Genomic DNA, 13,697 nt, shown 5'->3' on the forward strand with positions numbered 1-13,697 from the left:
CAAGTTCTTTCATGATTTTGTAGACCTCTATCATATCCCCCCCTCAGCCATCTCTTTTCCAAACTGAACAGCCCTATCCTATTTAGCCTTTCCTTATAGGGGAGCCATTCAATGCCCTTTATCATTTTGGTTGCTATTCTCTGCACTTTCTCCAGTGCAACTATATGTTTTTTTGAGAGGCAGTGACCAGAATTGCACACAGTACTCAAGGTGCAGTCTTACCATGGAGTGATACAGAGGCATTATGACATCCTCAGTTTTATTTGCCATTCCCTTCCTAATAATTCCTAACATTCTCTTTGCTTTTCTAACCACCACAGCACACTGAGCCGACAATTTCAATGTATTATCTACTATGATGTCTAGATCTCTTTCCTAGGTGGTAACTCCTAAGATGGAACTTAACATCATGTAACTACAGCAAGAGTTATTTTGCACTTGTTCACATTAAATTTCATCGGCCATTTGGAAGCCAAAACTTTCAATTTCACAAGGCCTCGTGCAATGTATCACAATCTGCTTGTGATTTAACTACTCTCCATAATTTTGTGTCATCTGCAAATTTGATCTCACTTGTCGTAATCCTTTCCAGATCATTTATACAAATATTAAAAAGCACGGGTCCAAGTACAGATCCCTGAGGTACTCCACTGTTTACCTTTTTCCACTGTCAAAACAGACCATTTAATCCTACTCTCTATTTCTTGTCTTTTAACCAGCTTGCAAACCACAAAAGGACATCGCCTCCTATCTCATGACTTTTTAGTTTTCTTAAAAGCCTCTCATGAGGGACTTTGTCGAACACCTTCTGAAAATCCATATACACCACATCTACTGGTTAACCTTTGTCCACATGTTTATTCACTCATTCAAAAAATATAGGTGATTTGTGAGGCAAGACTTCCCTTGGGTAAATCCATGCTGGCTGTGTCCTATTAAACCATGTCTATCTAAATGTTTTGTGATTTTATTCTTTATAAAACAGTTTCCACGATTTTTCACAGCACTGAAGTCAGACTTAATGGTCTATAGTTTCCCATATCATCTCTGGAGCCCTTTTTATATATCGGGATTGCATTGGCCACCTTCCAGTCTTCAGGTGCAACAGATGATTTTAATGATAGGTTATAAATTAATTGTAATAGGTCTGAAATTTCATTTTTAAGTTCTTTCAGAACCCTCTGGTTGTATACCATCCCACCCAGGTGATTTACTACTCTTCACTTTGCCAATCTGCCCTACTACATCTTCCAGATTCACCATGATTTGGTTCAGTTCTTCTGAATCGTCACCCTTGAAAACCGTCTCTGGAATGGGTATCTCCCTAACATCCTCTTCAGTAAACACCAAAGCAAAGAATTTTAGTCTTTCAGCGATGGCCTTATTTTCCCTAAGTGTCCCTTTAACCCTTCGACCATCTAACGGTCCAACTGACTCCCTTGCAGTCTTTCTGCTTTGAATTTATTTTTTAAAGTTTTCATTAAGAGTTTTTGCCTGTATGGCCAAATTCTTTTCAAATTATCTCTTAGCCTGTTGCTAATGCTTATGCTTTATGCTATTTTCTTCTGATGGAGTCTTCTTTCAGTTTTTGAATGAAGATCTTTTGGCCAAACTATTCTCTTTCACCTCACTTTTTAACTATGCCGGCAATCGTTTGGCTTTCATTCAACCTTTCTTAATGCATGGAATACATCTGGACAGCGCTTTTAAGATGGCATTTTTTTAACAATGTCCATGCCTTTTGCATACTCTTAACCTTTGAGAACTGCACCTTTCAGTTTTTTTTTTAAACTACTTTTCTCGTTTTATCAAAATTTCCCTTCTGAAAGTTTAGTGCTAGAACTGTGGATTTACTTCCAGTCATTAATTCAAATAGTGATCATATTCTGATCACTATTGCCAAGGGGCCCCATCTCCATTACCTCTCTCATCAAATCCTGCGCTCTACTGAGAATTAGATCTAAAATTGTTCCCTCTCTCGGTTCCTGAACCAATTGCTCTGAAGGGCCACGGGAAGGCCCAGACAGGACTAGTCAAGGACAGGACAGGAACATAACAAGTCAAGGTATACACAAACACAGGCAAACAGGAACCAATGGGAAGACAAAGTAAAGACAAGACAGGCAACAGACAAGAAGAATCACCTGGAGGCCCAGACAATAACTAGGGAAACAAATCAACAGTGACAAGACAGGTCTAGAGAAGAAGCCCTAAATAGGCCACACTGGGAACGAGGCAAGAAGGTCGCTAAGGTCAAAGCTTCAAGGCAAGAAGTCTGCTAGGGCCATACAGAAACAAGGCAATTTTGGTCAAAGCAAGGAGCCAAAGTGGCTCAATGATGAATAACTGAGCAAACTGTGAGGAAAGTTTATATAGAGCGGGTCTTGCTGCAACATGCAGCCTTCAAGGCGGTGGCTAGAGCAGGACAGAGCGTGGCCCAGTGAAGACCCTGCTGGCGGAGTCAAGGGAGGGGCTGCTTAGCAGTCAAAATCATGGCAACTACACAATAAACAAATCTGATATTAATTAGGGGCCATCCATAAATGACATCACATTATTTTAAATCAGCCCCCTCGTCACATTTTGTGAAAAATCTCCAAACCCCCTTTCAATTAAAATGTCACAAACTTAGAACCCCCCCCCCTTATATTAAGCTGCAATACTAAACTGCAAACAATTATTAGTCCATGTTTTACTCAAGCAAAACAGCATTAGTATTGTTTGTATTATAATTAGGCAGTTTGTATTATAATTGAACCTGTTCAATGTTGCAAAATCAAATAACTAAGACACTGAACTGTTTTTTGCAAGAACTATTCATCCTGCCATGGCAATGAAAAGTGATCTGCCATTGTGCAAACAGGGACGCTGCTGATGGAAACATTGTTTTCTGGAACAGATAGTCCACATAGATCTAAATCGTCTTCATCTTGCCACTTCACATTCTCTGCATGGGCTATGATCACCATCAACTCATATTGTCGACAGGCAACCTCTCTCAGTGGTCTGTCAATTTTGGTTGGAACTGCCTGATGTTTATGCATTGCTGTGTAGCTTTGCAGCATCACCAAAGAAGCAAAATATTGATATGTCTTGCATATCTTATCACTCTATATCTATTTGTACAATTGGTTGGGGGCCCCTCCAAAACTGGTGGGGCGGGAGTGGGGGAGGTACACAAATGCATTGGCCTCCAGGCACCAGAGACCCTCGTTATGCCACTGCTGTTGTGATAGCAAAGTAATCTTACGACTTAGACTTTGTGATATCATGATATGTTCAATTCCCCTACCCTCTCCTCATAAAAACTGTACCCCCCCCCCCCATCAGAGCGTGATGTCATTTATGGATGGCCTCTTACGCAAGATAATAAGCAGATGTAAAATTATGCGAGTAAGCTGCCAAATGTATGCACGTCTTTTAAAATTGCAACTCACATGCGTAATTGTTGGCTCCATCTCTGAATGCCCCTAGACCACCCCTTTTTTATGCATCTGTATATGTGCATGTGAAATGTGATGTACACGTATACTTTCAAATTTTATAAAATCATGATTACGTGAGTAGACTACTAAAGTGTGTATATGCAAATTTTTATGCACATAACTCTTGAAAAATGATGTCCTATATTTGATGTGCTTAAAAATGTCATGATGCAATATTATTCTGACAGGAATGTGCATGATGCACTAAACATGTACAGTACTTAAAAGAAAACAAAGTTGCTGACCTATAGCTGTTTTTCTCCATGGACAGCAGAATAATCAGTCACACGTAGGTGATATCAAGCATCAAATATGGAATATTCACTAGTTTGAACTAAAAATGCTAAGAAAATCTTTCTGCTTGTGAATACACAGCCACGAGGCCCCTTCAGTCACAGATCTTACAATAAAACATTTTCTTAAATTTCTAGGGTAGGTGGGAGGCTATGTGTGACTGATTTTCCTGTTGACCATGGAGAATACCAGTTACAGGTAAGCAATGTCATTTTCTCTATGGACAAGCAGGATGAATCAGTCACACATGTGGAGACTCCCAAACTAAGGGTTATCCTTAAGGCTCATGTCCATATTCTCCTTGAGACAACCCTCACAATATGGGCTTTGACAGATTGCAGTTGAACAAAATTGTATTAAGTATTAAAATCATGACTAAATTTACAATCATGTCGAGAGTTAGGATGTACTCATTGGGATCTGCTGGATACTTCTGTGAAGATGATGCCCAGATACTTTTCCTGTGTTCTAACTCCTAATCAGAACCTAACATTGTGTAACTACAGTGTGGATTCCTTTCCTTATATATATCACTTTGCAGTTGTCCACATTAAATTTTATCTGCCAACTGGATGCCTAATCTCCCAGTTTTGCAAAGTCTTCCTGCAGTTTCTCACAATCTGCTTGTGATTTCACTACTTGGAATAATTGTGTGTCATCTGTGAATTTGAGAATCAAATCAGAAGTACCTAGCAGATATGCTTTTTAATATATTTATAAATCATCTGGAAAAGGAAATGATGAGTGAGTTGATCAAATTCACAGATGACACAAAATTATTCCGAGTAGTGAAATTGTTGTGCTGGAGGTGGACCCTTGGATTGGTACGGCCCCCTGAGGGGAAGCCAAATTTAGGATTTTAGGTAGAAAGCGGAAATCCAGAACCTCCAGGGTGGCATTCTCTGAAATGCTTCCTGTTCCACATGCAGGTCCCCAGAGGCAGGCAGAGCTCCAGAGCTTCAATGCGTGGTTGAGACGATGGTGCAGGGAAGAGGGATTCAGCTTTGTAAGGAACTGGGGAAACTTTTGGGGAAGGGGGAGACTTTTCCGAAAGGATGGGCTCCAGTTTAACCAGAGTGGAACCAAGCTGCAGACACTAACTTTCAAAAAGGAGATAGAGCAGCTTTTAAACTAGAACAAGGGGGAAAGCAGACTGTCAATCAGCAGTGCATGGTTCGGAGCAATGTATCCTTGAAGGATAATAATGAAACAGGGGAGTTAGGGCATCCCGACAGAGAGGTTCCAATAAAAGAAAACGTAGTAAAAAAAATCACCAAAGCTAATGATTTCCAAATTATCCCTAACAACTGAAAAGCAGGTTATTAATACAAACAAAAAACACACTTTGAAATGTCTGTATGCCAATGCCAGAAGTCTAAGAAGTAAGTTGGGAGAGTTAGAGTGTATAGCAGTAAATGATGAGATTGACATAATTGGGATCACAGAGACTTGGTGGAAGGTAATAACCAATGGGACAGTGCTATATCAGGGTACAAATTATATCGCAATGATAGGGAGGATCAACTTGGTGGGGGTGTGGCACTTTATGTCCGAGAGAGTATGGAGTCCAACAGGATAAAGATCATACAAGAGACTAAATACTCAGTAGAATCTATATGGATAGAAATCCCATGTGTGTTGGGTAAGAGTATAGTGATAGGAGTATACTACAGTCCACCCGGACAAAATGGTCAGACAGATGATGAAATGCTAGAGAAATCAGGGAAGCTAACCAATTTGGCAGTGCAATAATAATGGGAGATTTCAATTACCCCAATATTGACTGGGTAAATGTAACATCAGGACTTGCTAAAGACAAACAGGCCGATACAGTAAAGTTCGCGGGAGAGCGGGCAAGCGCCCTCTCTCCCAGCGCGTGCACAGGCCACTCTCCTGTGCGCGCAATTCACTAAAAAAAAAAATATTTAAATTAGGGCCTGCGGTAAAAGAGGCGTTAGGGACACTAGCGCGTCCCTAGCGCCTCTTTTTTGACAGGAGCGGCGGCTGTCAGCGAGTTTGACAGCCGATGCTCAATTTTGCTGGCGTCTGTTCTCAAACCCACTGACAGCCACGGGTTCGGAAACTAGCAAAACTGAGCGTCTGGTTTTCAACCTGCGAGCCGCGGGCCGATTTTAAATTTTTTTTTTTTATTTTAAATTATTTTTTACTTTGGGAGCTCCGACTTAATATCACCATGATATTAAGTCGGAGGGTGTACAGAAAAGCAGTTTTTACTGCTTTTCTGTACACTTTCCCGGTGCCAGCAGAAATTAACGCCTACCTTTGGGTAGGCGCTAATTTCTGAAAGTAAAATGTGCGGCTTGGCTGCACATTTTACTTAGTGAATCGCACGGGAATAACTAATAGGGCCATCAACATGCATTTGCATGTTGCGGGCGCTATTAGTTTCGGGGGGGTTGGATGTGCGTTTTCAATGTGCTATTACCCCTTACTGAATAAGGGGTAAAGCTAGCGCGTCGAAAACGCTCGTCCAAACGCTTAAGAATGCGCTCCGCCGGAGTGCATTGTACTGTATCGGCCTGAAAGTTCCTGGATGTAATAAATGACTGCTTCATGGAGCAATTGGTTCAGGAACCAACAAGAAAGGGAGCTATATTAGATTTAATTCTTAGTGGAATGCAGGATTTTGTGAGAGAGGTAACGGTGGTGGGGTCACTTGGCAATAGTGATCATAACATGATCAAATTTAAACTAATAACTGGAAGGGGGACAATAAGTAAATCTACAGCTCTAACAATAAACTTTCAAAAGAGAAACTGATAAAATGAGGAAAATAGTTAGAAAAAAATTTGAAAGGTGCAGCTACAAAGGTTAAAAGTGTTCAACAAGCATGGACATGGTTTAAAAATACAATACTAGAGGCGCAGTCCAGATGTATTCTATGCATTAAGAAAGGTGGAAGGAAGGCAAAATGATTACCATCATGGTTAAAAGGTGAGGTGAAAGAGGATATTTTAGCCAAAAAAAACATCCTTCAAAAATTGGAAGGATCCATCTGAAGAAAACAAGATAAAACATAACCATTGTCAAGTTAAGTGTAAAACATTGATAAGACAGGTGAAGAGAGAATTTGAAATGAAGTTGGCCATAGAGGCAAAAACTAGTAATAAAAACTTTTAAAAATATAACTGAAGCAAGAAACCTGTGAGGGAGTCGGTTGGACCATTAGATGGCCAAGGGATTAAAGGGGCTCTTAGGGAAGATAAGGCCATTGCAGAAAGACTAAATGAATTCTTTGCTTCCGTGTTTACTAATGAGGATATTGGGGAGATACCAGTTTCGGAGATGGTTTTCAAGGGTGATGAGTCAGATGAACTATACCAAATCATTGTGAACCAGGAAGATGTAGTAGGCCAGATTGACAAATTAAAGAGTAGTAAATCACCTGGACCAGATGATATGCATTCTAGGGTACTAAAGGAACTAAAAAATGAAATTTCTGATCTATTAGTTAAAATTTGTAAACTATCATTAAAATCATCCATTGTACCTGAAGACTGGAGGGTGGCCAATTTAACCCCAATATTTAAAAAGGGCTCCAGGGGTGGTCGGGGTAACTATAGACCAGTGAGCTTGACTTCAGTGCCGGTAAAAATAGTGGAAACTATTCTAAAGATCAAAATCGTTGAGCATATAGAAAGACATGGTTTAATGGAACACAGTCAACATGGACCGGATTTTAAGAGATACGCCCGATTTTATAAAATGCGCGTTCAGTGCGTGCATGTTATAAAATCCAGGGAAGGCTCGCTCAAGGGGTGCACAATTGTGCAACTTGTGTGCGCCGAGCCGCGCAGCCTTCCTCCTTTCTCTCCCGCACCCCCAACCTTGCCCTCCCTTCCCCTACCTAACCCGCCCCCAGCCCTACCTAAACCCCCCCCTTACCTTTATCTTATATGTTGCGGCTGCCTCCGGGCAGGCGTAGGTTGCGCGCACCGGCCGGCCCGCGATCCCGGGCACAGCAGCAAATGGCCGCTATGCCTGGAGGCTCCCGCCCCTTTATTCAAGCCCCAGGACATGCGTGCGTCGCCGGTCCTATGCAAAATAGGCTCGGCGTGCTCAGGAGCAGGTTTTCGCGGTTACGCGCGTAAACCTTTTAAAATCTGTCCCCCATGGATTTACCTCAGGGAAGTCTTGCTTAACAAATCTGCTTCATTTAAAGGGGTTAATAAACATGTGGATAAAGGTGAACCGGTAGATGTAGTGTATTTGGATTTTCAGAAGGCGTTTGACAAAGTTCCTCATGAGAGGCTTCTAAGAAAACTGCAGTGTCCCATTGGCTACCCTCACCCCCCCACAATGAGATGCATGAGTCTTTTTTTTTTTTTTTTTTATTATCATTATACGTGCTGTGTCAGTGGAAACACTGAGAAAAGCAAAAATGCTGGTGGGTTGCTTGGTACCATATGGATGTCACCACGCTGGACAGTGTCCAGAAGGATGTCCTAATTGCACCAGCCAGGTAGGGGAAAAGGGTTGGCTGATTAAATGAAGCCAGTGATGTTGTCACTGGGCGCCTGTCCCCGGCCGATGATGCATGGTAAGCCAATCTCTGGGGGGGAGGGGGGCAGAGTGCTGATTAAGTGCTCTGCTTAATATAGGCGGATAAAATCCTAATTAGCTAGATAAACGTATCTGACTAATTTTAGGACTGCTCTCTGGCACAACCAGACATTGCTGAATAAGTTATCTGGCAAAACATTCTACCCCCAGAACACCTCCAACTTATCCAGTTATATTTTATCCATCGATAGGGTTAGCTGAATACATCAGAAATGTTCAGAGTGGTTTGAAATTTGAAACCTATTTGTTCAGGTAAGTAATGAATTTAGCCGGACATACGGTCTTAATATTAACCCCATACCTTGATTAAAATGACTGAGGAAATTTAGTGAGTCTACTGGTTCAAAAGCTCTAAGGAACATTATTTAAGTTAATGAATTCACTACTAAAAGAAAGGATAAGGGAGTATCTTGAACAGAGCAGGTTACAGGATCTAATGCAGCACAATTTTACCAGAAGAAAAGCATATAAAACAATTAGGATCAATTTATTTGATTAGGTGACCAAAGAATTAGCTTAGGGCATATACTGGATAAGTATATTTGGATTTCAGTAAAGCTTTTGCTAGAAAATGGGAGGGGGGGTGTGGCTCTATGTAAAAAAAAATAAAAAAAATGTATATATAATCTATTGAAATATAGAGGCATAGGGATTGTGGATAATTATGGAAAGGGAAGATGGAACTTCCTTCTACTGGCTTCCAATTCAGATGGAAAAACTGGAGAGAGATCCAGCTGAAGATATCCAAAAGGTGGGAATGAAGCAGATGGTATTGGTGGGAGATTTTAACCTGCTAGATCTGGAATGGAGTATCCTATTGGCAGAATCAGTTATCAGTAGAGAGATCCTGGACTTTCTTCAAGGGGTTTTCCTCATACAAATTGTAATGGAATCTTTGTTAGAAGGGGCAGTACTGGACCTGGTACTTACAAAGTGTTTCTAATATCCAGGTAGGTGCCTACCTGAGCAACAGTGATCAAATGGCATGGTTTGGCAAAACAAAGGCAGAAAGCCGTCACAGAAAGGCCAATGTCTCTGAATTAAAAAATACTAATTTTGGTAAATTGAACTTCAAAGAAGTGCTGGCAGGATGAACAGCAGTGAGTGAAGTGGTGAACAATAAGCTAAATTAAAGGAACTATAATAAAGGTCACAAATCTTTATGTTAAAAAAGTAAATAAAAATAAGAACTAAAAGTGACCAGAATTGTTTTCAAAAGAAGTGGATGAAAAGGTCAAAAAGTCTTGAAATTAAAATATACAAGAGATGTCAGAAAGAGCAGGGAAAAATATTTGGCAAAACTGAAAGAGGCAGGGAAAGTACTCAGGATGGCAAAAACTTGAATGGAGGAAATGATAGCCAAAAAGGTAACGTGAGAGGCAAGATTTTTCTTGAAACATCAGTGAAAGCAGAAAGTCAGAGGTGGGACTGTAAGGCTGTGAGGAGACAAGGAAAATAAAAAAATGTAAAAAAAACCCCCCCAAAAATAAATTCTACTTGATAGTGACTAAAGAAGAGCAAGGAGAAATGAGAAAGACAGCTGATTGCTGACAAGGGTACATATGACAGTGGTGTAGATACCATGCCATTTATAAAAGAGATTGTTCGTGTAAAATTAAAAAACTGAAAGCAGACAAAGTCATGGGGCTAGATTAAATACATCCTAGGACATTAAAGAAGGTCAGATAGACTGACAGATCAGCTGAATCAATAAATATTTGTTCCTAGGAGTGGTTCCAAGGAACTGGAGAAAGGTGGATGTAGTCTCTCTTGATAAAAGTAGCAATAGGAAGGAAGTTGGAAAATACAGATCAGCTAATCTGATTTCCTTGGTGGGAAAATTAATGAAGACACTTTTTAAGGATAGGATACTATTAAAGTAAAACAACTGTAAAGTTTATGTGATAAGAAGGCAGTACTGTGGGATAATTTGGAAAGAGGGGCTGGAAAAGCAAGTTTGCTTACCGTAAACGGTGTTTCCGTAGATAGCAGGATGAATTAGCCATGCTATCATGGGATCTGTAAAATCAGGTCCGGGAGGCGGAGCTTGTCAAAGCAGAGATTAGAGTTTTGCTCTCTGCGGCTATGCATGTGTTCCTGCGCAGGAAGTAACGGAATCTCCTCAGTCTGTGATTAAGCTGTAGTGTAGTCGAAGACTAGGTGACTGCCAGGGCGGAGGGTGGGTCAGCATTTATTTATTTTATTTATTTAACAGTTTTTTATACCGACCTTCATAGTAGATAACCATATCGGATCGGTTTACATTTTAACAAGGGAAAACTAAGGTAACAATTCTGGTTAATAATAGATAACAAAGGAAAAAGGAATAAGTCAAAGTTACAATCAACAAGGAATGGAAAAAACTTGGAGGCTTAAAGACAAGCTGGAAGGATGATAAAGGCAGGTACAATAAATATAACGTGATACGAATAAATTAACGGGTTAGAGCATATGCTTTAACCTGGAGGTGCCAGTGTCCATTGTTCAGGAGGAAGTGTGTCAAAAGACCTTGTAAGAAGTGTGGCTCAAACTAGTGATTATCCGGTGGATCTGGGAAGGCTTGGTGAAAGAGCCACGTCTTTAGTCTTTTTCTGAAGGTTAAGAGGCAGGGTTCCAATCTGAGATTTGCTGGGATGTTATTCCAGATAGATGGGCCTGCTATTGAAAAAGCTCTGTCTTTGGTCGTAGCGAGGCGTGTGGCTTTAGTCGGGGGAAATTTCAGAATGCCTTTGTGGATATCTCTCGTTGGTCTGTTAGAGGAGTGGAGTTTGAAAGGGATTTCCAGGTCGAGTTGGAGTTGCTGATGAATGGTTTTATGTATTAGGGTAATAGATTTGTACAGGATTCTGAAATTTACTGGTAACCAATGTAGATTTCTGAGGATGGGTGAGATGTGTTCACCGCGGCTGGTGTTGGTCAGCAGTCTCGCTGCCGCATTTTGTAACATCTGCAGTGGTTTGGTGGTGGATTTGGGGAGGCCTAGAAAGAGGGCACTGCAGTAATCTATTTTGGCGAACAGAAGAGCCTGGAGGACAGTCCTGAAGTCTTGAAAAAATAGGAGTGGTCTTAGTCGTTTCAAAACCTGTAGTCTGAAGAAGCTGTCTTTGGTAGTTGTGTTGACCATTTTTTTTAAGGTTTAGACGATTGTCTATTATTGCCCCAAGGTCTCTAACGTGCGTACAGGTGAAGTGAGCATTGTGTGGTGAAGTTGGAGGAAGATTGTTTTCATTGGAAGAGATGAGGAGAAGCTCTGTCTTTGAGGCATTGAGGACCAAGTTTAAGCTGTTGAGTAGATTAGTAATGGATAGAAGGCAGTTATTCCAGTAAGTGAGAGCTTTAGAGATGGATTCTGTTATTGGGATTAGAATCTGTACATCATCTGCGTACAGATAGTGAATTAGGTTGAGGTCTGTCAGTAATTGGCAGAGGGGGAGGAGGTATATATTAAAGAGGGTTGGAGATAAGGAGGATCCTTGTGGTACGCCAAGGGAAGATTTTGTTAGAGGTGACTCCTTGTTATTGATTTTGACTTTGAAAGTCCTATTGCTAAGGAAGGACCTGAACCAATTGTGGGCTGATCCGGAGATGCCGATATCCTCCAGGCGATCCAGAAGGATGGTGTGGTTGACGGTGTCAAATGCCGCCGAAATGTCTAACAGAACTAATAAGAAGGAATGTCCTTTGTCTAACCCCATTATAATATGGTCTGTAAGCGAGATGAGGAGGGTCTCCGTGTTGCGTGATTTCCGGAAGCCATATTGCGAAGGGTATAGGATCTTATGGTCCTCTAGATATTCTGAAAGCTGGGTGTTTACCAGTTTCTCTGTAAGTTTGGCAACGAATGGTAGATTGGAGATGGGTCTAAAGTTGGCTAGTACATTAGGGTCTAGATTGTGTTTCTTGAGGAGGGGCTTAAGAGAAGCGGTTTTTAGGCTGTCTGGGTAGCTTCCTTGAGTTAGAAGGCTGTTAATGATATTTGTAAGAGGTCCTGAGATTGTGTTTGGGATTAGAAGCAGGAGTCTTGATGGGATATTATCAGCTGGATGACTAGATGGTTTCTGTCTTTTTAGAAGGGATTCAATCTCTTTGGTGGAGATTAATTCGAAGCTGTCCAACTTAGGTTTAAAGAAGGAATTGAGATTCTCATCTGATTTGAGAGGTGTTGTATTAGGAGGAAGGAGGGCGAGAGTATTTAGAATCTTCAGTTGGAAAAATGAGGCGAGTTCATTAGCCTTGGATAGAGCTTGTTCGTCTGAATTAGCATGGCTAATTCATTCTGCTATCTACGGAAACACCATTTATGGTAAGCAAACTTGCTTTTTCCCGTCGATAGCAGGGCTGAATTAGCCATGCTGTCATGGGAGTCCCAAGCTCCCGATCACATTGTTTATGATATATATATTTGTACGTGATCTTGACAGTGTGGCGGTCACCGTGGATAGGAGGATAGAGATTGCAGGATTGCTTGCCCTATCTTCGCATCAGTGGCTGCCTGTTGATCAAGGCAGTAGTGAGATGGAAGGTATGAAGCGATGACCATGTAGCTGCCTTGCAAATGTCTATGGGTTGCACATTCTTTAGGTGTGCCAATGAGGCTGCTACTGCTCTGAGTTGGTGAGCTTTAGGCTCTGAATGTAGTTGTAGTTTCTGTTTGTCGTAACAGAATTTGATGCACTGCGCTATCCAGCTGGAGATGGTGCGTTTAGCCACTGGTAATCCAGGTGCCTTTGGGTCAAATGAGACAAAGACTTGAGAAACACGGGAGTCCGAGTTTGTCCTTTCTTTGTAGTATGCTAAAGCTCTTTTGCAATCTAGTGTGTGCAGTAGTTTTTCCCTATCATTTGCATGAGGTTTAGGGAAAAAGGTGCGTAATTCCATGGTCTGACTGAGATGGAATTGAGAAACCACTTTTGGTAGGAAGGATGGGTGAGTTCAGAGAACTACCTTTTGGTGATGAAATTGCAAATATGGAGAATAATGGACCAAGGCCTGTAATTCACTAACTCTTCGTGCTGATGTTACTGCAACCAGGAATGCAACTTTCCATGTGAGGTATTTAACATGTGCCGAGTCCATGGGTTCAAACGGGAAAAGCATGAGCTGTTCCAGAACTATGTTGAGATTCCATGGAACTGGAAGCTTAGAGATCGGAGGACGAAGGTGAGTCAACCCCTTAATGAAACGAGAGAGTAAGGGGTGATTGGATATAGGAATATTGTTAACTGGCCTATGATATGCCCCTATGGCGCTGAGATGAACTCTGATGGATGATGTTGCAAGACCAGCTGCATATAGTGTATGAAGATAATCAATGAGCAATTCAGGTGAGCAGTC

General features: G+C 41.2%; 1 protein-coding gene across 4 annotated transcripts in view; it reads right to left on the reverse strand.

Annotated features, from left to right (window-relative positions):
* Positions 1 to 13,697, reverse strand: part of SLF1 (SMC5-SMC6 complex localization factor 1) — a 358,950-nt gene that overhangs the window by 123,759 nt on the left and 221,494 nt on the right. The gene's annotated exons all lie outside the window — the stretch shown is intronic.

This window comes from Rhinatrema bivittatum, chromosome 1 (assembly GCF_901001135.1).
Source record: "Rhinatrema bivittatum chromosome 1, aRhiBiv1.1, whole genome shotgun sequence".
In the NCBI taxonomy this organism is placed as follows: domain Eukaryota; kingdom Metazoa; phylum Chordata; class Amphibia; order Gymnophiona; family Rhinatrematidae; genus Rhinatrema; species Rhinatrema bivittatum.